The following is a 24,862-nucleotide window of genomic DNA, read 5'->3' as shown; positions in this document are numbered from 1 at the left end:
ATTTTCCGATTTGTGGACGCGTTCTGAGTGCTGCTAAACTACTGTAAGGAACTAGGCAGTAGTATAAAAGGGGAAAGAGCCTGGCAGGGCTTAGTGAGGGTTGTGCCGTGCTTGCTGACTGAGCGGTTGACTTTCGGCGTAGTTCTAACGCTTGCCGGGAACGAGAACAAAAATGTCAACTCTCCCGAAGTCACTTTGCAGTGTCCTGTGTGAACCTGAACGAGAGAACGAGGCCTTCTCCGTGCGCTGCGCTCAAGAAACGCCGATGGACGCCCGACTTCGGTTATGTGCATCATCGAGCGACATCCCTCCGGACAGCGGATGCAGTCCCCTGACCATCGGGATCTCCTTCCCCCGGCGGGGCGGTCTGTTACGTTTCGCCTACGACGCGCGGTATAGCCGGCGCGGATGCAACGGACGCCGGGGCTTCCTTCAAAACGGCGGACATTTTGGCCCGTTCGGAGCTGCCGCAAAGCCTCGCCGCCAAGCTCGTCCAGGCGTGTTTCAGTGCCACGTGTCTTCGTGTGTGCGTGTGTGTGTGTGTGCCCACGCTTGTCAAAGCGCGGCAGCCGGGGAGAGGAGCTCCCCAAGTGTGAAGCGAGGAGGTCTGATCGGCGCCTGCTCGGCGGCTGAGTCACTACACTCGTCTCAACATGTCTCTCAGCTCGTCCGTGCTCCGCCGTCACGTGGTCTCATCCCGTGACCTTCCTTCTTGCCCGCGACGCCGAGAGTATAAGAGCAGCTGCCCCCGGACGCCAGGAGAGAGGCTCCGATTTCATCCGTTGAGTTACGTGCTCTCCCGTCTCTCCACTTCGGTCGACCTGACCGAAATTGTTAGAATAAACAAGTTGTTCTGTTACCAGTTGACTCATGCTTTGCCGGGACCTTCGGATGCTTCCAGTGCCCCAGGCCGCCAGGCCAACGCTACCCTTGGGGCTTGCGACCCATTTGCAATAACGGGCGTCAGCACTGAGGTTCCAACAACTCGTGCCAGCGGTGCGATTGCAACAATATTGATGCAATGAATATTTACACGCTCAAATTATCACGAAAGATGGTTGTTTTACAATTCTGCCCTTTGCTTTCTATTGGTGTTAGATTTTGCATAAGCATGCCCCCCTATGCAATAGTATTTTGAAGTTTAAGTGTTCAATAAAAGGTGATGAACTAAATCTAAGTGCAAGAGCTTTTTTTTTTACATATGACTCCCATCGAAATGCAACTTCCATGGCTGGCAAATCAACCCCTCACCTTGTGTTAGCAGCAGAATGCTAGAGCCACAGTGGCAGGTGAATAAAGTGAGGAACAATATTTTTGTCTATAGATTTTTTTTCTTGCCTGTATGTAAGTAAAATTTGGAATAAGTGTGTCATTGGGAAAAAGCCCAGTTTGTGGTCCTTTATTGAATAAACCACATATTGTGTATAGTTGAAATGCAGAAATTTGTTCTAAAATCCTCGGGTGATATAAGTTATTGCAAGTAGCATGGCATTTCATTACTTATAAAGATAGTAATCGCAGCGGATATCGTTATTGGGTTTACACACTAATATATGTGATCACAAACTTATTAGAAACTTACTAGAAACATGTAAGGCATGAATGTTTCTGCACGCTTGATCAGCTGTGAACGTGCAAGAACTGCTTGTACTGGCTGACTACACTGCACAGTTTTGATTTAATTTTCTTCAGCGTGTCGTCTTATACTGTTTTATCCCCACAAGAACAGGCCGTTTGCCTGCTTTTCGCAATGTTGCACGAGTTCTACATGATTGTGCAGGAGGGTATGTTGTCACTGTGCCACTATAGCAAGCAATTTACTTAATCTACTAGCTCTAGAGTTAATTACCTTTCAAAGCAAGTGTTAATACAGATGCAGTAAGGATACAAGGTCCGCAACATAGTCAATGTTTATTGGTTTCTGTGCAAGAAAAAAAAATTCTCCAGATAGGAGAACTTAACGTGCATGTAATATTTTATTCAAGCCACGGATTTAATGCTAACGTAGCAAATTCATTACGATAGCCTACACTTTTGCTCTGTCAAATTTAATAAGAGGTAAGATAAGCTTTCAAGATGCATCGGGAAATTCACGCTTGAAAACCGACAAGAAAACGCAACTGAACGGTATCGCGTTCAGCGCAACGTTGAAACTTCGGGTACTTTGCTGTCTTGTCATTTGCCCTTGCCGAGTTTGAAATAATTCAAGCTGCTCCGTAAGCAAGATTTTTGCATGCTACTCAACAAAAGAAATTTGTGACGACCTCGTCGTCTGCTGGGGATCGAACACCTCCTAGCAATGACAACCAACAAAGGCGTACGAAGCAAACGTGAAAATGCACTTTATTTGCTGCGTAACGTGTCAACAAACGTACATAAATGGAAGAATCGTATATGCGGTACAAGTATTTTCTTCTCCCTTCGCGTACGTACCAAATTCGACGATCCAGCTCTCCGCGCATTGCACTTGCCGTGCGAGACGCCATTTTCCAAAACAAACCGGCGAAATAGCTCCGTTGACAGCTCTCCCCGCAATTTCGACGGAAAATCGCAGCGATCGGTGCGACGGTGCGACTGTGTGACCAATCGGTTGGTCGCAGCCGAAAATCGGGGGGTCGGCACTGCGACTGCGATTTTCATCGCAAACGACGGAAATCGCACTTCCGGTGGGACGAAAATCGCATCATGTGAAACAGGCTTAAGGCACACAACTTGAACTATTTTAGGTCGCGCGCGGCGACGCTGCGATTGCGAAATGCCGTCTGGCTCGAGCTCGTAGTTGAGTGCCCCAATACATCGGATGATCTTGTAGGGTCCGAAATAGCTTCGAAACAGTTTCTCTCTGAGTCCTAGTCAGCGTATTGGGCTCAAAACCCAAAGATGATTTCCAGACTGGTACTTCTAGTAGCTTCGTTGAAGATTGTAGTGCCGTCTGTCGGCCCTCTGCTTATTCTGGTGTTCAGGTTGGCGAGCTATAAGGCTTCTTCGGCGCTCTGGACATAGACGGCGACGTCGAGATTCTCTTTGTCGGTGACGTACGGCAACATGGCGTCGATATTCGTTGTCGGGTTCCTGCCGGAAAGCAGCTTGAACGGCGCGATTTGCGTTGTTTCTTGCACCGCCATACTGTAAGCGAAGGTCACGAATGACAGGACTCACACGTCTTGTGCTCACGTCCATGCCAAGTCTTGTGCTCGACGCCGATGTACATTACAAGCATGTCGTCGAGGGTCTTGTTCAGCCGCTTCGTAAAACCATCGGTCTGCTGCTGGTAGGCATTTGTCCTCCTGTGGTTTGTCTGGCTGTATTTCAGAACGGCTTGGGTCATTTGCAGTGAAGAACGTTCCGCTGTCGGTGATGAGGACTTATGGGCACCATGTCGCAGCACGATTTTCTGGACGAAGAATTTCGGCACTTGGGCTGCACTTCCTTTCTGTAGAACTTTCCTTTCGGCGTAGAGGGTAAGATAGTCTGTGGCCACGGCGTTCCACTTGTTTCCAGATGGTGATATCAGAAACGGTCCCAAAAACCCATCCTGATCTGATGAAACGGTCGACAAGGAGGCTCGATGGTCTTTAACAATCCCCCTGACCTTGTTGGCGGTGTCTTGCGTTGCTGGCAGTCACGCAATATCTTGAAGTAGCGGGCGACGTCGGAAGGGAGGCGCGGCCAATAGTATTTCTCTTGTATTCTTGCGAGCGTACTGGAAAGCCCAAGCTGCCGGTGGTCTGGTTGTCGCGCAGCACTTCAGGCCGGAGTGGTGTTGGCACAACGAGAAGGTAGTTCGCGCTACCTAGGGAGAAGTTTTTTTTTTTCACAAGGACGTCGTTGAGCAAGCGAAACGAAGTCATTCCACGCAGCAATATGCTATGGACAACGTCAGCCTTGCCCCCTAGGTACTCCACAAGATTTCGTAACTGCGGATCTGCTCGTTGGTGTTCGGTGAATTCTTCAGCAGTTATTGTTCCTAAGAAGGCATGGTCGTCCCGTTCGCCAAGCCGTAGCGGGTCAATAGGGGCGCGCGACAGGCAGTCAGCGTCAGAGTGCTTCCTCCCAGCTTTATACACCATGGGGATCTATAATTCCTGGAGTCGGAGACTACATCGTGCTAGGCGATCTGAAGGATGTTTTAAGTTTGCCAACGAATACGTTGTAGTGCCTCCCGTATTTCTAAGGCCAAAATTTTTCCGTAGCCCAAACGTTCGCAAGACACTCGTAGAATAACGTGCTTCGGCTTTTGGCAGTGACCGGCTGGCGTAAGCTCTTACGCTTTGAATGGCGTCCTTTCGCTTGAACTAGAACGGCGCTGAACTAGTGTAATCGTTGTTACCAGCGTGGTTTCTAGAAACCACTACACCATGCGTGTTACACATGCAATCATGGTTCATGCATGATTCATGAATCATACATGGTTCGGGAAAAGACGGGGAATGCGGGAGGTGGGAATTCAAGACGATGAGCAAAACGTGAACAAGGTGAATGCAGGAGCCAACGTTTCGACAAGTGGACTTGTCTTCTTCAAGGCGACGTATGCTTTGAAACACATACCATATGCATGGTTCGGGAAAGACATACACAGAAGATTGAATGAACGATACGATTTTCGTAATTTACAAATCATGCAGGCGCGTCTTCCGCTGAATGATAATGTTTACCATTTGCTAGCTGGTGAGAACGGTCACCGCAGAAACATTAACAATTGCACGTATCCATCTTATCGCTGTACTTGCAAGACGCCAGATGATCCACTACAAACATGCGCCAACTATTACCATTCTCAGTTCATCTTGGCGGAAATGGCATAATGAGGAATAATGAGGAAAGCTTTACTCGCACGCGGATTCGGCAACAGTTGCTGCCAGCCGTGACATCATGATTATGCAGTTATCTCCACGTCAGAAATTTGCAGGCTGACTTTAAGTAAACAGGGTGTCTACCAACCGGGAAATCTGGGAATTCTCAGGGATTTTGAGTAGTCTGGAAAAACTCAGGGAAAACTCAGGGAATCTGTGCCTCTATCAGGGAAAATTAGCTGTAATGTTATGGAAATGTTCGAAAGTAGCGGCAATGCTGGCTTGAGTAACAGACCCCAATCGTAATGAATCGTCTTTTTGGTTCCGTCGTCGGCTGGAAGATTTGCCAGTGTACAGTGAACGACCGACTTTCCGAATTCTCGATAATTTGGCTGACTTCGCGGCACTACCACGCACTCCATATAGTCAATGTATCAGAACGTCTGAAATTTCGGACGCAAGAACTCTTCGCCGTCCGATTTTCCTGACGTTTTGCCGTGACCGCAGGTCCGAAACAGCATGAATCAAAGCCACCACCGCTGTCATTTTGATTACCTCGCCTCCTCGAACCGATGCTCTCGCACGCAGATCCGCTGGCAGCCGTAGCCTCCACTGCGTCAACGCTAGGCCTAGCTGCTTCGCCATTCGCTATGAAGCTTCTTGCCGTTGGGTGCCGTGTTTTTTATTGAAAGAATTCGCTGATGTCAGCAATGGCACGGACTCCGCCTTTGTGGTCCTCGCGATTGGCTTAGAAGCTTGGAAAGCACGGTGCGTTGTATAATGCCGGTTCCCGAAAGTCAGCTGTTCAGAAAGTCAGAAATGTTACTTGGTGAAGGACACGCAAAAATACTGCAGTAAAGCATAACAAGCGTGGGAAGGGGCTATTGCCACGGGACAGAGTATGTATTCCTTTATTTAAAACGCGTGCACCCGGTATTTCCTCTCAGAGTACGAGCGCCGATATGCCTAACACGTGTGCCGATAGACCTTCAGAGTGCTTTCGAATTGCCTGTGGCGGTTTGAGCCCTTGAGGGCAGTAAATGGCATGCATTTATTTTTTCAAACTGGCCGATTTTTTGGACGTTTTCGCACCTTCTAGGGAGCTCGAAAAATCAGTGTGGACTGTGCAACTGGCCAATGCTTCAAATGGTTCATGGGGCGAACGAGTAGCGGAAGGAGAACAAGAACAGGAAGGACCTACGCATTGAGGAATGAACAGGAAAGGAAGCGTGCTGCTGCCGTTTTCAAGGATCTTGAGCTCAAAAGACAAAGTGTTGGCTGATGCCGAGATGAAGGTGTCCCTCATCCAAACCGTAATAAACTCTTTAAACCAGTGAAACAACACTGAAGCGTCGCGGGCGGGCTGAGTATGCCAGGACAGTTGAGGTTGACTTACGAGCTGTTGAGAGAGAATCTCAGTTGTGAGAAAGTTTGGGCCTCATACCAGTGAACTTGATATCAATTGATAGAAATAGCTCATATTCGAAAATATTTTCTTTCGTATGCGTCTCCTTTTTATTTATATTTGAGAATGTCCGACTGCAATTGCAATTTTTTTCCAAGACATTTTATTTGCGGCGCATTTTACTAACCCTTTCATTCTATTCTCTTTTTGAATAACCTAAATGCTACTCCTTAGTATTCAAATTGGATTCAGTCAATTTTTATATTTGTTCACATGCTTAGTAGAGATAGACAGCATCGGGAGATAAGGTGACAGGGGCCCGTCTTGACGCAAAACATAGTTCTGCATCACTCAGGGTATTTCGCTTAGGCATTCAGGGAAAACCTCGAAAACTCAGAGAATTTGGAAATGTCAGCTTGGTAGACACCCCGAAAAATATATTTCATTGTCTTTTCTTACCCTCATACTTACTGCATGTCGTCTTTTGGCACCTGAGAAAGGTACCACAGAGTTTCTAGCACCCAAAAATTGTGTCCTTATTCGAACAACCGTACTTAGGGTGGTCTAATAGCTAACGTGCAATTATTAATTAACCGATATTTTGTGAAGAGAAAAGGGCGAGCATTGGACAGTGGTATCATGCTTAGCAGTGGCGGGTGCCATGTCAGCAGTCACCATTTAGCAAACAGCATTGACGGCAATAAAATGTGTGCAGCGGGCCACAACTTTTATATTTGCTGATATTTGGAGAAATATGTGAAAATTAATGCCTGTCTCTCGAAACGAGTTTATTTATTATTGTGAATCAGCATGTTTTTTTGTTTGGCCCAATTTTGCCACAATCACGAAAAAGCCCTGCCGTTCCTTGTATTTGTTTTCTCAGGAGCACGTACTCAACGACAGACTTCTTGACACCGGAGTTCTACAAAGCAATCGATGATTTTTGGGCTCGCAAGATCCACCACTTCGGATTCCTGAACTTGTACCGCGAGTTCTCTGCTCCGGAAATCGTGAAGGATGCACTGTTCGCACTCAGAGTAAGCTGAAAGCCTCATACCACCTTCAATGTGCATGCCTACTTTGGCTTTGACTAAAGAATTCTGAAGAATGATGAATCCTTTTATCTGTTTTCTAATGAATTTAGAGGTAGTATAATACATTTAAGAGGTTCCCGAAATTGAACATTGCCCCGAACTATAAATGCGATTACATAAATTATATTGCGCGACAAAAAAACGGCACGGATGTGAGAAGACGACACACCTTGGTGTGTCGTCTTCTCACATCCGTGCCGTTTTTTTTGTCGCGCAATATCATTTAAGTAATGGATTACCAACTTGCCCAGAATGCTGCTCTCATTATAAAAGCGAATTTCATTTTTTTTAATTTCAGCTATTTTGGTTTTGAACGAAAGTGAGTTACTGCAGAAACAGCAGCTGGTGAATACTATAGGAACCTTGAAAAATCACACACAGATTTGGCTCTGAAATACCTAATTGCGCGTGGTCACCGATATGCACTAGAGCGACCCAAGCCGCCTCTCCTCGTTCGGAACGTAGTGCTGGAAACTAAGTCATACCTTCCCACAGTCAGTAGCATTGTCCTCTTGCGAGGCAAGGGTGCATGGGTGCATATACATTTTGTCGGTTGCCTAAATTGCAACGCCTCCTGCTCGTAAGTCCATGTGCTGTTCACAAACAACTCCAGTATACCAGCCGGCTTGAAGGAATGCTTTTTAACGAGGTAGCATTAAGGAACTCGTGTCGCAGAAGTCTGCGTTGGCGGCGTTGCCCGTGAGCGAAAAATGTCGGAAGGCAATTCATAAATAAAAACAACTTGCAAGATCGGCTGGGCGGGAATCGAACCAGGGTCTCCAGAGTGTGAGACCGAGACGCTACCACTCAGCCATGAGTTCGATGCTTCAAATCGGGACAAAAGCGCCTCTAGTGAATGCGGTGTTGTCTTTGAAACGTGCCGTAGCATGTTATACTGCGGTGTATATCGGTAATTATGAGCATGTAACTTATTGAACTCGCAGTTAACCGCGTAGCGAAGTATGCTTCCGCTACATTTCTTCTAAGCTTGGCGCGCACCCAGAGCCATCTTGCGGAAAACACAGAAGACCCCCTCCTCGCAATGTACGGTGCTGCCCCGACAGGTGGCGCGCCACTCGTCGGCTTCAACGATCCCATCGAGGCGTCAGCCCCATGATCGCATCCGCCTTCATGGCACGTCGCGGCCCGGCTGTCCGTGCCGATCACGACGTTTGGCTCGCGCAGATCGTTTCTCCCTCCGAGACACCGAGTGCTTTGGTTCGTTCCGCTTGCTCAGGCGCGCCTTTGTGTGACTCAAGAGCATGCCGAGCGAATGAGTGGGCGGCGCGAACGGGGTGCGATAACGCTGTCGCGTTCCACTCTTGAAGGCGAAGCTTAAGCGTCCTCCAATTTTTGTCTTCTTATTTAATTTACTATTATTTATCATTATTACTATCAGGGGCGAAGTCCTTGAAGCCTGCTTCACCACCGCCGTGGGTCGGCCCGGCATTGCACGATCTCCGGGATCAGCCCAAGCCCAACTATTTTATTGTTGAAGCACAAACACGAAAAATACATGGAGCCCTAGCCATTCACAGCTTCGCTGTAACACCGCTTACATGGTAATAAATGATACAATGAGCAGAATTTAGCATACAGCAAAAGCATAAACGAACGTCAATTATATTGTCACGTTTGTGTTACGGTCAAGAATTCAATCCTGGTATCACGACGAGTAACAACGCCGACTCTTTATGGGGCGAACGTGTGCCCACGAAAATAAGTTGCACTTCGACGAAACGATAGTGTCGCAAACATGCGTCGATCGCCAAAATATGATTTCTGGGTAAAGCGCATAGGCTATTTATACATGACACGTCAAAGATTACAGCGCAATCGCTTGAGCTCGCGTGCCTTCCTCAATTTACACCACTCGCGTTCCGCGTGCAGCCTCTTTACACCGGGTTCGGAGACAGCATAGACAGCAGGTAGAATCGGTGACAGAAACAGAGAGGGTTGCTTTCACCATAACATAACATACATTCACATGCATAACATCACATTGCAACATAGCTTACATTGAAGCACGCCTTGTGCCGAGCATTAATTCTAACAGTTGTTAGCAGGGGAAATAGCGGTCACTGCAAAAAGTATGAACATATACGCCTGTAAAATGCCCCGCTCTTAAAAGCATCATCCCAATGTTACGAACATAACACAAGAAAGAAAAACTGAACAGACGTAGTAAACAAATAAAATGAATGACAGAGTGGATGTCCACAGAAGCTTTTGAAAACCGTCAATACAACTGCTGAGAGAGGAATGCAATGCTTTATTGCTTTGCAGTAATGCAAGTGGCAATCACTTTTTGGTGGCTGTGGTACACTGTTGCAGGTTCCGCGACCACTTTCGCTACATTCGCGGCCAACACCAAATCCAAGCGCCACTTATGTCGCGTGGTTGGTTTAGTGGGGTCGCTGTAGCATGCAAGTCCAAAGTGGTTCCTGTAAAACGAGAGGAAACAGTCCTGTTTTTGGGTTTCGCAATGTCTCCAGCTTTCTGGTGTGGGCACCCTCATCTTGCATTCACTTTATGGAAGCCTTCCCGAAATCGACGGATGCGCACCTTGCATATGTAGCCTATCGTGCGCAGAAAGCAGATGCTTGCATGCAACGGTTTAGCTACAACCACTCTTTATCCACCTTGCTCGGCTGTCCTAACTATGCGTCGCCTACCCATAGCGGTACTGTTACAACAATAATATCGGTTGCTAGACTGGTTCTTCCATATATGAAAGGCTAGTGACGTCACTTTCAACGTGGCAGGCTGCCGTTGCCGCGGCACTTGCGGAACAGTAATCTTAACGGAAAACGTATGCGGAGACCGTTAGGTGCGTCACATTATCAGGGCGTCCACGGCGCCGCTGTTATTGCCTGAATGCATCTGGCTCGATCTCATAGGCCAGTGCGCCAATACGACAATGGACCTTGTATGATCGGAAATAATGGCTAAGTCGCTTTTCACTGAGTGCACATCGCCATATTGGGGTTCAAACGCAAACATGGTTGCCGGCCTGGTACTCCACTTTCCGTCGCCGAGAGTGTAATCTCGGCTGTCCGTCCTTAGCTGTTTCTTGATGCGCAGGCGGATGAGCTGCCCTGCTTCTTCGGCACCCTGGAGACCAGTGGTGATGTCAGGATTCTTATCGCGCTGAGGTGCGGTAGCATGATGTTGAGAGTGGTCGTCGTGTTGCCTCCGTAGACCAGCTTGAATGGTGTGATCTGCGTTGTATTGTTGAACTGCCAAGCTGTAAGGCAAAGTTACGTATCAAAAGATGGCATCCCACGTTTCGTGTTCGACGTCGATGTATATTATTAACATGTCTCGAGTGTCTTGCTTAGGCGTTCCGTGAGGCCGGTCGTTTGCGGTTGGTAGGCGGTTATCCTACAGTGATTTATCTGACCATAATTCAGGAATGTTTCAGTAAGCTCCGCCGTAAAAGCCACTCCTCTATGGTTGATGAGGACTCCGTGGGGCGCCATGGCGTTCAAAGATGTTCTCCACGAATAATGTTGCCACTTTGGCCGCACCACCCTTGGCAGGACCTTCGTTTTCGCGCAGCGGCTAAGGTAGTCGGTAGCCGTGACGATCGACTTATTCACGGATGTTGACATCGAACACGGCCCCAATGAGTTCATCGAGTTCCTCTTAAACGGTCGGCTGAGAGACTAGATCACTTGTAACAATCCCGCTGGCCTTGTCCTTGGTGTCTTGCGTCGCTGGCAGCATCGCTAAGTCCCGACGTAATGTGCGACGTTGGCGTTCAGGCACAGCCGGAAATACTTTATCTGGATCCTATTGAGCTTATGGGAGAACCCAAGGCGCCCTGCCATTGGGACAAGGTGAAGGGCGCGTGGAGCCCAGCAATGCTGAAGGCACAATGAGAAGTTAGGTGGCACGAATTGGCGAAAAGTGTTTCTTTTCGGACACGTTGTTCCGCCGTCTTGTTACCCTCCAGACAAGGCCGGTCTTCCCTTGCAAAAGCTCGACAAGACTTCTTAGTTCAGGGTCTGCTCCCTGTTGTTCGGTGAACTCTTCGGCACTTATTTTTCTTATGAAGGACTCAAGAGTAATTGCGTAAGTCTTCTTAAGGCGGTGGCTAAATAGGTGCGCGGGAGAGGCAGTCGCAATCAAGATGTTTCTATCAGACCTTGTAGATCAGTGACTTCGAACTGCTGCAGTCTGAGGCTTCACTGAGCTAGACGGCGGTAAGTGTTTCTTAAGTTTCCCAGTGAGCACAAGGCGTTGTGGTCGCTCGCTACCTTTAAGGGTCTGCCTTAGAGGTAAGGACAAAATTTTGCCTTTGCTCAAATAATGGCAAGGCACTATTTTTCGTTCACAGAATATTGTATTCTGCCCTCGTCAGCGACCAATCAGCGAAAGCAACAAACTTTTCTACTCTGTCTTTTCTCTGAACTTGCACTGCGCTAAGCCGTAGGCTAGTTGCGTTGGCATGGATTTCGGTATCGGCGCCTTCGCGAAAATGTGCAAGCAACAGTGTCGACAGCAGGCGTCGTTTCAGTTCTCTACATGCTGCGACCTGCCACATTTGCTTTGTACTCGATGACACATTTTATGAGATGGGTGAATGCCTCAGCGATGTGGGGGAAGCTCTCCAAAAAAGCGCTTGTATTAGACACAGAGGCCAAGAAATCTGCGCACTCCTTTTGTTGTGGAATATGAGACGGAGAATGAAAAAATGACAGACGTCCGTTCTCTTCGAGCACAGCAAGAAAACTCCTATATTTTAGACTAGAATGTATGGGAAAGGCGAGAGAGTAGAGAGAATTGGAAAGTCATAATACACCATGCCAAACAGGCATTCTTGTACCCCGCACGTGCAAGAACCCGCTCCACTCTTGGACGGCACCACCGCACCGCCGGTCGCTGTTCGTAGATCGCGCCCGCCAGTAAGGCACGCAGTTCGAGGGGTGTCAAGTGTCCGTCGCCTCTGGGGGGAGTCCTCCTTGTCACATCGTCGGCGGCCCCCACCGCGGGGAGGGGACGGGGGCTTTGGCTCCAGAATGGAGGATGTACAACAACCTCCGCCGGATGAGCGAACTATTATTGAGCTCAATGCTCCACAATCTCTAAGGGATAGAGCAGCTGTATTCGTCGCTTCATCTCGTTTCCTCCCCCCCCCCCTTAATACCAGTTTGCAGGACCGCACCCTGCCTTCTTTACCCTTAAATGTTTCCTTAATTCTGGCGGTCTTCCACATGTGGCGTTTCAGTCTTCCCTCAGGAGCACCAACGGGCATTTCTTCAGTTTACTCGATGTAGTTGGTCGGCACATATTCGCCGATCTGAGCTCCAATAAGTACTCTTTCCGCCACCGTCTCCAGAAACCATCGGTCATGGCAGTCCGGTACTTCCAGCGTCGTAAGAGATGCATGCCACCACCAGGAATTTCGTCCGGCAGCAGGTGTGGAGGAAGGGTCGTCAATTTCTTCCGACAAAGAAGTGCGCCAGTGACAGCGGTGCTGGCTCTTGAGCATCATCATATATGAAAGTCAAAGGGCGTGAGTTGATCACGGCCTCCACCTCATAAAGTACGGTGGTCACTTCTTCGAAACTCAAGCTGCTCCGACCTAACACATTTCGCAGTGCTACTTTCAGAGATCGCACCATCCGCTCCCAGAATGCGCCCCACCAAGCTGCCCGTTCAACAATAAACTTCCATATGATCTGGTTTCCGGCGAAGTATGACTACAACTCCTCGACTTGCATCAGCATGAACATGGTCTTTAGATCCCCGGCTGCAAGCTTGAATGTGAGCGTATTGTCCGAATACACCGTCGAGAAAACTCCGCGGCGTGCCACAAAGCGTTTAAAGGCCAAGAGGAAGGCTGTAGGCGACAGGTCGCTCACGAGCTCAAGGTGGACGGCAGAGCTCACAGCACAAATGAAAATAGCGATGTAGCATATTTTGCTGTCGCTGACTGTTGACAAACCAAGATCCCTGCAAAATCGATGCCAACGATGTCGAACGGGTTTCCCTTTGTCACTCTGTCAGCTGGAAGTTGTGCTACTGGTTCCGTAGCTGGAGCGCTACTTTGTTTCAGATGAGGCACTGCTTGTATTTTTACGGCCTGACGTCCTCGGATAATCCTATACAATTCTCCCAGCTGCGCTAGAGTATCGTGTACGCCCGTGTGCAGGGGCCCTATAACGTAAAACTATTCCAATATGTTTCTATTCCAATCTCCTGACGTCAAATTTGCGTAACCGCCAACGCAAGCACCGGGCGGTCACCCGTAGGGTTGTCTGAATAGACCAATCGAACGCTCTCCTCGTACATAGGAGGTCATTTTTGCTTGCTTGAAAAACGAATACCATTGCATACACTGAGCGGCTTGTCGTATGTAATTGGCTGTCAAGAGGCGAGGAGAACGCTCAAGTGGAGAGGGATTCGATGGGGCCGAGCCACTGCACTGAAAGTCGATAACCAGACGAAGAGGGTGGTGCCGGCGTCTACGATTGGTCGGCTTTCCCTTACTTAGCTTCCGGTGGCTGGTCGAAAATCGCGGCGGCATGCAACGGAAGCTCAAGAATGACGCTAAAGCAGACCCTCAGCAAAGAAGAGTTGGCAGAATGAGGGGGCAAACGTGCCGAAAGTGTTCGAAAACGTTACACGGCCACGCAAGAAGTTTTATTCTACGCAAATACAGCCATGCTCTCCGGCAGGTGCGAGTAGCCAGCGTCTGAGCGATCGGCGGCAGCCATCTTCTATTCCTTTCGGAACGGGGCAGCCTGCGGTTATTCCGAAGAAAATTCAGTTTTGTTCGGCATATTAATGCATCTTTATCGCGTACACGTCACTTTGACGCGGTGAGTTCTTGCGGTTTTGTGACGTCGCGTGACAGGCAGGTGAAGTGAGTGCAGCCCGAAAACTTTTTACCAATAGCCGAGGGCTAATGGCGAAAAGGGTCGAATAAGAAATAACTGTTTTTCTTTTTTCTGTCAAATTATGCGTAATCAGTGTGTACACATCATATCAGATGGGGAGGTATCGCGGTTTTCGTGACGTCGTGTGACAGAGAAGTGAAGTGGGGGTGGTCGAAAAAAGTTTTTGACCAATCGTGGAGGGCTGATACCAGAATTGGAATAGAAAAGTTTGGAATAGTTTTACGTTATAGCGCCCCAGCATTCTCAAGTGTTCTTTCCGTACGAGCAGTGACGTGAGAGGGTGATTGCCAGGGAGAACGATGGGATGCTTAGTCTGGTCGTTATCACTGAATCGCAGGGGTCCACCAACTCGCATGGGACCCTCTTTGTCGAAGTACGGGTTCAAAGGCGAAACAGGGGAGCTCTTGTGCAGCGGTCTTCGATTCTTCAGGTTTGAAATGTGGTCGCTGAACGCTTCTTCTTGAGCTTGAGCCAACCAGTATCTTCCGGCGTTGACTACTTCTTCAGCTCGCAATGGGCCGTTCGTCTTTCCTTCTGTGTTGTGGAAGTTGCCGACAAAGCGGCGGACCCACGCGGTTAGTCGGAAGACTCTGCTGAAAGAACTATAATTATCAACATTGAAAATTGCCATGGATGACGATGATAATATGGGCATCACCGTCACCTTTCGCTCTTCCATTTGGCGCTCCCCAACCTTCGAGCTCGGCTCACTTATCGTTGGCAAACGCGTGTCATCCTCCTGAAGTCAACGGGGTCCTTTCCACCATAATTCGCTTTTCCGCATCGCCGATGGGAGAATTCCGCGGGTGATTAGGTCAGCGGGGTTGTCTGAACCTGGGCAGTGTTTCCTATCCCTGGGATTTGCCAGTTCCTGCAACTCTGAGACTCGATTTGCCACGAAGGGCTTCCATCTGGCAGCGTTTCCCTTGATCCAGCACATAGCTATTGCAGAGTCAGTCCAGAGGATGGTAGCAACCTTCTTCAGATCCAAAGCCTTGGCAACGTAGTGACATAGTCGCGCGCCAACAAGGGCTCCCATAAGCTCCAATCGGGGTAGCAAGAGGCGTTTCAATGGGGCCACTCTTGATTTGGGCATGACCAAGCTGACATTTATTAGTACGAATGGAGACTTGGCCACGATATATGCGACAGCACCATAGGCCTTCGGGCTTGCGTCACAGAAAACATGCACCACTTTCCCCGTATCATCGTTTCTGAAGTCTGTCGCTATCAGTCTTGGAATAGAGACTACTTCAATGCATGGAAGCTCCTTACACCAGCAGTCCCACTCAGGCTGCAATATTTCAGTCAAGGGATCGTCCCAACCAATTCCCAACTCCCACAACTTCTGGAAGATTATGTTTATTCATAATGTTGTGGGAGCAATAAATCCAAAAGGGTCGCAAATTCTTGCCGAGACTGGCAGCACAAATCTTTTGTCGGCTCTTGTGGAGAGGAAGTCGCTAAGTCAAATTAGGTTGTTTTCAAAGTGGTCAGTCTGAGCATTCCAACCTACTCCCAATACCTTTGTAGCTGCAGCACGTCCAGCATCAGCGTTCGTTCTTGCCACATTGCCATTCTCTAAGAAGTTGACGAGGTCGTGGTCGTTCGACATCCACTTGTGTAGCCGCATCCATGCTTGAGACAATATATCTTTTGATTCCTGGAACAAGATTTTACCCTTGTCAAGGCTGTCAACCCCAGTTACAAGGTCGTCCACGTAAAGGTGCTTGCGCAGGATACCCACAGTCTCAGCATACTGTTCCGGCAGACCTTCAAGATGATGTTGCAACGTTGCAGCCAAGAGAAATGGGCTCGACGTGGCACCGAACAGCACGCAAGTCATCCAATAGGTCACCACAGCTGGAATTTCTTCCCCCTTTGTTGGCTTTATAGCTTACAAGAGGAACTGCACAGCATTCCGATCGCCCCCTGATAGCGATATTTGGAGAAAGGCCTTTTCGATATCCGCAACGATGGCGATGTTGTAAGTGCGGAAATTAATGAGCAGATCAATGAGCTCTGCGTTTAGGTTTGGGCCACTTTCCAAAACATTGTTCAGTGAGAGGCGATTTTTGGCACTTGATGCAGGGAATACTACCCTCAGTTTTGTCGTCTCGCTTTCGTGACGAACAACTGCTTGATGTGGCATATAGTACATCGGACCTTCTGACGGGTCGTAATCCTTGCTGGCTGGCTTTGCGTAGTCCTTTTCTACGTAGTCTCTTATGCAGGTGTCGTATTCTTGGTGTCGTAATCTCCTTTCAAGAGGCTCGTCGTCTGTGCCTTAAGACTCCTTGCGGCGCACTCGTAGTTGTAGCCAAGCTCGTCAAGCATCGAAATCTAAGGGAACGACACCTTATACCGGCCATTCTCAAAGTTGACGGTTTCTTTATAGTGCTGAAGGACGCGTCCTCGTGACGAACTGGCTCATGTTCCTGGATACCGATGTCCTCGAGCGCCCAGAAAGACTTTAGCTGTGCTGATATTTCCTTGTAAATTTGTTCACTCACTCCTACCCGCATCACGCCAGCAGCCGAGGAATGGACTCCTGTTCACTTCCTTGTGCGGACCTGGCCCTCGACTGTCCATCGGAATACAGTCTCCACTGCCATCAATTTGGAGCTGAGACGCTTAGTGCATACCGGGACAATTTCCCAGTAATGATCAGCGCCTATGAAAAGGTCAATAGTATCAATTTCGCCGCCCTGCGAGGCGTCTGCGACTAGGAAGTGAAATCTTGAGAGCTTAAGTAGAACATAATTTGATGGAGTAGCCATGATATCTGCGCAGTTGCAAGGAACTTCCAGCGCTCCCACTCGCATCCCTTTTCCGTCGTACTATTTTCTAAGCCACAGCTTCACTCGACGCGTTTTGTGCTTGTGTTATGGCTGATTTCTCACCAAAGGCAAATATTTTAAGCTCCTCTTCCCCCAGCACCTTTAACTGCAGCTTTTCGGATAGGTTGCAATGCATGACGCTTCGCTGCCTGCCACCATCGAGAAGCCTGACAAGTGTACGTTCATGTGGACCCTCTGTCCAAGCTCGCGCTGTCGGAAGGAGAAACTGCTGCTGTCTAGTGCACATCAAGTTATCTCCCGTGCCTAATGAGGACTTCAACACCGTGGCTTGCTCAATCACCGGTGACCAGTGCCTGCTCTTGCAGTGCACCAGTGTCTGCTCTTGCAATGCACCAGTGTCTGCTCTTGCAATGTGCACACCTGAGCCACTTAGCTTTACGGCAATCTCTTGCCGCGTGCCCCCTTGTTGTGCACCGGAAATACCGACTGCCACGCTTCCGCACCTCTATCTTATGCGCCACAGACATCTTTACGTTGCAGGTGCCGGTCGCATTGCCGTTCGAATTACAAAATAGACATCCTGTGCTGTCCTTGATCGTGGTGTGCAGTGCCGGTGCTGTAGGCGTGTTCGCCGCTTTAATTTTGCTGTTGCGCCTTTCCTTTACCAATTCGGCACTGTTGTTTCTCGGAGCTTCGGCCCGCTGTATGATCTCCCGCGTCGCAACCTCTTTTCTCAAAAAAACGCGAAAGCTCCTCTAGCTCACTTCCCTTATTCGTAGCCTCATTTTTTTGTTGATATTCCAGACGAAGGTCAGCAGGTACCGCTCTCTTTATTACGTTCAGTAACAATGTTCCGTAGGTGCCAACACTCACGCCTAAAGAAGTGAGGCTGCGTGCACCTGTCTCTGGTTCGTCGACGAGGCTGCGCAGTTGACCGAGATTCCGGGAGTCACGCAATGGCTTGATGTTAAGTAGCCGTAACATGTGGTCTTCTATAATTACTTCCATTCTGCCGAACCTCTCCTTTAATAGCGAGAGAGCAACATCGCTGTTGCCTTCCGACAAGTCAAGTCCTGCTACCGCAGCCGCCACCTTTCCTGTCAAGTAGCTGTTCAGGTACTTGAATTTGTCTACGTTGGAGAGGTTCTGGTTAGCGTTGATAGTCGACTGAAACTGCTCCAGAACCCTTGCCACTCTCGAAGCTCTCCGTTGAATTTGTTGATTTCGAGCTTTGGCAGCTTTACGGTGGGGTGTATTTGCGAATCGTTTGCGCTAGATTCTCTTTGATCTGAGGAGTTTAGTGTGCGGTATGATGAAGCATTTGTGCAGCTAAAGTCGCGTAGCATGCGTTGTACCTTTGTTTTCGCCACGCTGATCTTTTCTTTGTAGATTTCGGAGCATGCAGCTTCCTCTTCGAAAGCTTCATCTTCAACGCCTTTTTCTATCTCCGGATCTCTCTCTTTTAGTGAGTCTTCTTTAAGAGAAAAAAGATTTATCTTTTCTTCCAGCTACCGATTGATGCGCTGCCGCCCATGGTGGATACTTCGTTGAACAGCTTGGTTGTAGATCTTCGCACCAAGGCCGTTCTTCACTTGATTCTGTTGATTTCCATCGTTTGACGTCTCTATTCCCGGGTTTTGGCAGCAAAATGTTGTGGAATAAGAGACGAAGAACTTTTAACCTCTGGAAAAATGACAGACGTCTTATATTTTAGACTAGAAGGCATGGTAAAGGTGAGAGAGTAGAGAGAAGGGAAAAGTCATAATACACCATGCCAAACAGGCATTCTTGCACCCCGCACGTGCAAGAATCCGCTCCACACTTGGAAGGCACCACCGCACCACCGGTCGCTGTTCGTAGATCGAGCCCGCCATTAAGGCACGCAGTTTGAGGGGTATCAACGAACACGAACCGTACCTCCATCGGTTCTTGCTTTCAGTTTTTCGGATAAGGGCTGACGGACTGGCCGCTGCTCGGGCGGCGCAGTGTCGAGATGTAGTGTCTTAGCGATGTCTAACGAAAAGGCCGTCGAGGCCTCCATTCAGTGACTGGGATGTAGTTGCAATCGGATGTGGCCATTCGCCGAACCTTCGTAGGTCAATCGTCCATTCAGTTAGTGGGATATAGTTGCAATCGGATGTGGCCATCCGCCGAACCTCGTAACTCAATCGTCCATTCAGTGACTGGGATGTAGTTGCAATCGGATGTGGCCATTCGCCGAACCTTCGTAGGTCAATCGTCCATTCAGTGACTGGGATGTAGTTGCAATCGGATGTGGCCATTCGCCGAACCTTCGTAGGTCAATTCTCCATTCAGTGACTGGGATGTAGTTGCAATCGGATGTGGCCATTCGCCGAACCTCGTAGGTCAATCGTCCATTCAGTGACTGGGATGTAGTTGCAATCGGATGTGGCCATTCACCGAACCTCGTAGGTCAATCGTCCATTCAGTGACTGGGATGTAGTTGCAATCAGATGTGGCCATTCACCGAACCTCGTAGGTCAATCGTCCATTCAGTGACTGGGATGTAGTTGCAATCGGATGTAGCCATTCGGCGAACCTTCGTAGGTCAATCTCGCGATATCGGCATCGGAAGTAGATATTCCCGGCAGTCCACAGTCATAGGAAAGCCGGCGTTGGTGCGGACTGCACCATACGACAGTCTTACTTGCGAAGTAGCACTGGCAACAGGTGGATGGGCGTGCGGAGAGCGGCAGCGTAGGTCAGCGCTTCCGGCTGTGACTTTGGCAATTCTGGGTGCACTTCGGAAGCTCCACATGACCGCGGGATCTTTTCGATGACGATGCCATAATCAAACCTCATGAATATGCGACGTAGGGAGCATTTTTCGAAGTTCTCCACGCACAATGTTCCTCGTGGTCTCTCAGATTCGCGGAGCCTATTCGTTAAATTTTGCGCCTCGATTAGAGCAGGTGTTGCTTATATTGCCGAGTGCGCATTTCCAGCGTCCTCTCGATGGTTGTAGCTTCGGTCGTTAATTGCGCAACGGTCCTTCGCGGGTTACGAATTACTCAAGCGAAGAGGTTTTGTTTCACACCTCGCATTAGCAAGCGGAATTTGTTCTCTTCAGACATGTCGGCGTCAACGTGTCAAAGACGCTAGTCATATCTGCGGTGTAAGTAGCTAAATAGCGACGTTCTCGTTTGGCAGCTGGATCCGGGCATCTAGCAGAGTTTCGGCGCGCTCTTTCCGCACGACGCTTCTGAAGTTCTTCAGGAGGCCGCGTTGACAAAGTCCCTACGTTGCCAGGTGAAATGTAGATTCTCGCAACAAGTCCTGGCGACGTCTTCCAATGAGATGTGTACAGAATGCAGCTTGTCACAGTTGCAGTGGCAAATGTAGCGATTATTTCTACGACTCCAGCTATCTTTCAGTGTCTGGAAAAGATCATCCACATAAGCTTGGTGGCTCACTGTGCTTCAAGCAGGATCGGTGTAGGCGGTACTAGGGCTGTCGTTGCTGCTGTCGTGGACATGTGCTTTATGGTCTTCTCGGGAAGAATTCCGTAATCTGAGATTTTTTGTAGCCTGAAGATAGCGCCATGGCCCGGGGCGACGTTTGTGTTGCCTAACAATGCAGGCTTGATTCATGGCTTTGCAGGGACGTCCGGTACACAAACCCGAAGCTACACTGTCAGATGTCACCTCTTCGTACAGGAGCGCATGACAACGTAGACCGAAACATTTTGCGGCATATTATGGAAGGGGAAGGCTTAGGCGACGATAGCCTACTAATTTTGAGAGAGCTTTACTTAGAAAATTACGTTTCCGTTGAATGGGAAGGGATGAGTAGCAAGGAGAAAGATGATACCAACAAGGGACTGAGGTAGGGATACTCTATATCCCCACGGCTGTTTATGATGTACATGGTAAGGATTGAAAGGGCGCTAGAGGGTTTAATCTCTCATCGGGTTTAATCTCTCATAAAAAGAGGCGCGTAAGGTAGCCGAGCAGCAGCTTCCAGTTTTTTATGCGGACGACATTGTGTTGTTAGCTAACAAGCAAAGTGATATGCAACGTCTAGCTAATATCCGTTGTTACGTTTCGCCTACGACGCGCGGTATAGCCGGCGCGGATGCAACGGACGCCGGGGCTTCGTTCAAAGCGGCGGACATTTTGGCCCGTTCGACGCCGCCGCAACGCCTCCCCGCCAAGCGCGTCCAGGCGTGTTTCAGTGCCACGTGTCTTCGTGTGTGCGTGTGTGTGTGTGTGCCACGCTTGTCAAAGCGCAGCAGCCGGGGAGAGGAGCTCCCCAAGTGTGAAGCGAGGAGGTCTGACAGGCGCCAGCTTGGCGATGCGTCACTACACTCGTCTGAACGTGTCTCTCAGTCTGTCCGTGCCCGCCGTCACGTGGTCTCAACCCGTGACCTTACTTCTTGCCCGCGACGCCGAGAGTATAAGAGCAGCTGCCCCGGACGCCAGGGGAGAGGCTCCGATTTCTTCTGTCGAGTTACGTGCTCTCCCGTCTCTCACTTCGGTCGACCTGACCGCCCGCTCTTTTGCGATGTTAGAATAAACCAGTTGTTCTGTTACCAGTCGACTCATGCTTTGCCGGGACCTTCGGATGCTTCCAGTGCCCCAGGCCGCCAGGCCAACGCTACCCTTGGGGCTTGCGACCCATTTGCAACAACGGGCGTCAGCACTGAGGTTCCAACAGCTGGTTGCCAGCGGTGAGATCGCGACAACGGAGGCCAGCAGCGAAGAGATGCGGTTGACTGTATGCTGAGCAGCACAACGACCATCCGGGAGCAGTGCAACGAGCCCTGTGTGATGACTGGTTGCCTGCAGCGGAACGACTGCGCTGAATTCTTGGCTGCGAGGTTTGGTGAGTGCGGGACTTTCTTCTTCTGAGTTTTGCCAGGCTTTTGTTAGTGTCAGAAACAGAGCTGGTAATTGTGGTTGTCGTTGCTGCCGGGTTAGTTTGCGGCAAGACAATAGTAGGCAGTAGAGAAAGCAGCATTCAGAGCAGCCATGGATTTGAAGTCGTTGCGCAAACCGAAATTGCTGGAGCTTGCAAGAGAGTTGGGTCTGGATGTCTCAGACAAACTCAGAAAACCAGAACTGCTAAGGGCTATTCTTGAGTTAGAAGCTGAGGATGACGAGCTGTCGGAATGCCTTGAGACCATTGAGGAGAGGAAGACGCAGAAAGAGCTAAAAGAGAAAGAAAAAGAGGAGCGCGATCGTCAACACGCTTTGGAAATGAAGCGTCTCGAGATAGAGATGGAACGCGCTCGTAATGGAAGTCAGGCACACGGTGCAGGAGAACGAGTATCGTTCAAAATGACTGACCTGATGCGGCCGTTTAAGCTTGGAGAGGACATTGGTTTGTTCCTGGTTAACTTTGAGCGAACGTGCGAGAGGCAGGGGTTCTCTCGGGAAACGTGGCCACAGCGCTTGCTCACTTTGTTACCCGGCGAGGCGGCCGACGTAGTAGCTCGCTTGAATAGAGAGGAGGCAGAGGATTTCGACAAAGTGAAATCGAGTCTGCTAAAAAAGTACAGGCTGTCAGCGGAGGCGTTCCGTCGGAAGTTTCGGGAAAATGAGAAAGGCAGAAGTGAGTCATATACAGAGTTTGCCTACAGGCTTATGTCAAACATGCAGGAGTGGCTCAAAGAAGAGAAAGCGTTTGGTGACCACGAGAAAGTTCTGCAGTGTTTCGGGCTAGAACAGTTTTATAATCGGTTACCTGAGAACGTGCGGTACTGGGTCTTGGATAGGCCAGACGTTAGTACGGTGGCTAGAGCCGCTGAGCTAGCCGAGGAGTTTGTGACGCGTCGGGCTCGCGGAGCTAAGGACGGTCAAAAGGGTGAATTTGGTTCCAAGTTTGAGAGGCCGAAGTTCACACCCATGAGAGCAAGGGGGAACACACGTAGTGCGGATGCGAGTGAAAGCAGTCCGACCGAACCTAAGGAGACGGCGGCAGCCGAAGCCGAACGCAGAAAGCGGTTCGAGACGAGGCAAGCGCGCGTTTGTTATACGTGCCAGAAGCCGGGTCACTTTTCGGCGCAGTGTCCGGAAACAAAAACAAAAGTCGTGTTTTTGTCATTATGCAGCACTGACGAGAACATGAAGCTTCTCGAGCCTTACATGCGAGACCTCCTCGTGAACGGGAAAGAGTGCCGAGTGCTTCGCGATTCCGCAGCTACGATGGATGTAGTTCACCCCTCTTACGTAGAACCCGATATGTTCACCGGCGAGTGCGCATGGATCAAGCAAGCCGTGGAAGCTCATAGTGTGTGTCTGCCCGTAGCAAAAGTGCTTATTGAAGGACCTTTCGGAGCGCTTGAGACGGAGGCCGCAGTGTCATCTATGCTGCCCCCCCAGTACCCGTACCTATTTTCGAACAGGTCCGATCACCTCCTGCGCGAGAAGGGGCTTTTGTTTGGTGAGGCTAGCGTTCAGGCCTTAACCAGATCGAAGGTTCGGGAGCTCGCTGCACAGGCGGTAGTTACGGGGCCGACGTTGTCGAACGATGAGAAAGGGTCAGAGGCGCAGCAAGCTGATATTCAGAGCACGCCCGAACTGAATAAAATTGAGCCTGTAGCGTTAAAGGCACCAGATACTGGAGAGGAAATTCCCGATGCGGGAAAGTTAGAAGAGCTATCTGCAGATTTGCTCATCGCGCCTACGTCAGATGGACTTAATAGGTTGCTAAAAGTCAGCCGGTCGGCTTTGATAGCCGAGCAAAAGAAGGATGGCAGCCTAGAAAACATCCGCTGCACGGTCAAGGAAGGTATCGCCAAGAAAAATGCTCGCTTTGTGGAAAGAGGTGGGGTCCTGTACCGGAAGTATCTAGACCGCAGGGGAGTGGAGTTCGATCAGCTGATCGTGCCTCAGTGCTACCGTCAGGATCTGTTGCGCTTGTCGCATGGGGGTTCGTGGTCCGGACACCTAGGAGTTAAGAAAACTAAGGACCGTCTCTTGCAAGAGTACTATTGGCCAGGGTGTTTTCGGGACGCAGACCACTTTGTGAAGACATGTGACACCTGTCAGCGGGTAGGCAAACCAGGGGACAAATCAAGGGCGCCGTTGAAGTTGGTGCCTATCATTACGGAGCCTTTTAGACGGCTCGTTATTGATACAGTGGGACCTCTGCCGGTAACAACCACGGGGTACAGACACATTTTGACTGTGATCTGCCCAGCGACAAAGTTCCCTGAAGCAGTGCCGCTTAAAGAACTCAGCTCAGTTGAGATAGTCAATGCACTACTGTCCATATTTGCGCGAGTTGGTTTTCCTGCGGAAATCCAATCAGATCAGGGCACAGTGTTTACTAGCGCTTTGACGACAGCCTTTCTCGAAAGGTGCGGGGTAAAGCTGTTACACAGCTCAGTGCACCACCCCCAGTCGAATTCCGTTGAGAAGCTCCACTCCGTCATGAAGCGCGTGTTGAGAGCATTGTGTTTTGAACATCAAACTGACTGGGAGCTGTGTCTGCCTGGGGTGATGTTTGCATTACGGACCGCGCCGCATGCGGCTACGGGGTTTTCGCCAGCTGAGCTGGTGTACGGTCGCTCGCTGCGATCTCCGCTTCGCATGCTTCGAGAATCGTGGGAAGGCAGGGGCGACGACCCAGTCGTGGTGGAGTACGTGCTTAGGCTCCTCGAACGCTTAAGAAGGGCACAGGAGTTGTCAGGTGAAGCAATGGCAAAGGCCCAGCAGAGGGCCAAGGTTTATTATGATCGGACAGCCAGGGCCCGTCGTTTTGAGGTGGGCGATGAGGTCATGATATTGCGCACGTCGCTAAAGAACAAACTCGACGTGCAGTGGGAGGGCCCAGCACGGATTGTTCAAAAACTGTCGGACGTTAACTACGTGGTCAGTCTGCCAGGAAAACGGAA

This window comes from Dermacentor andersoni, chromosome 10 (genome assembly GCF_023375885.2).
Source record: "Dermacentor andersoni chromosome 10, qqDerAnde1_hic_scaffold, whole genome shotgun sequence".
NCBI lineage: Eukaryota > Metazoa > Arthropoda > Arachnida > Ixodida > Ixodidae > Dermacentor > Dermacentor andersoni.
This window is presented reverse-complemented; position numbering follows the sequence as displayed.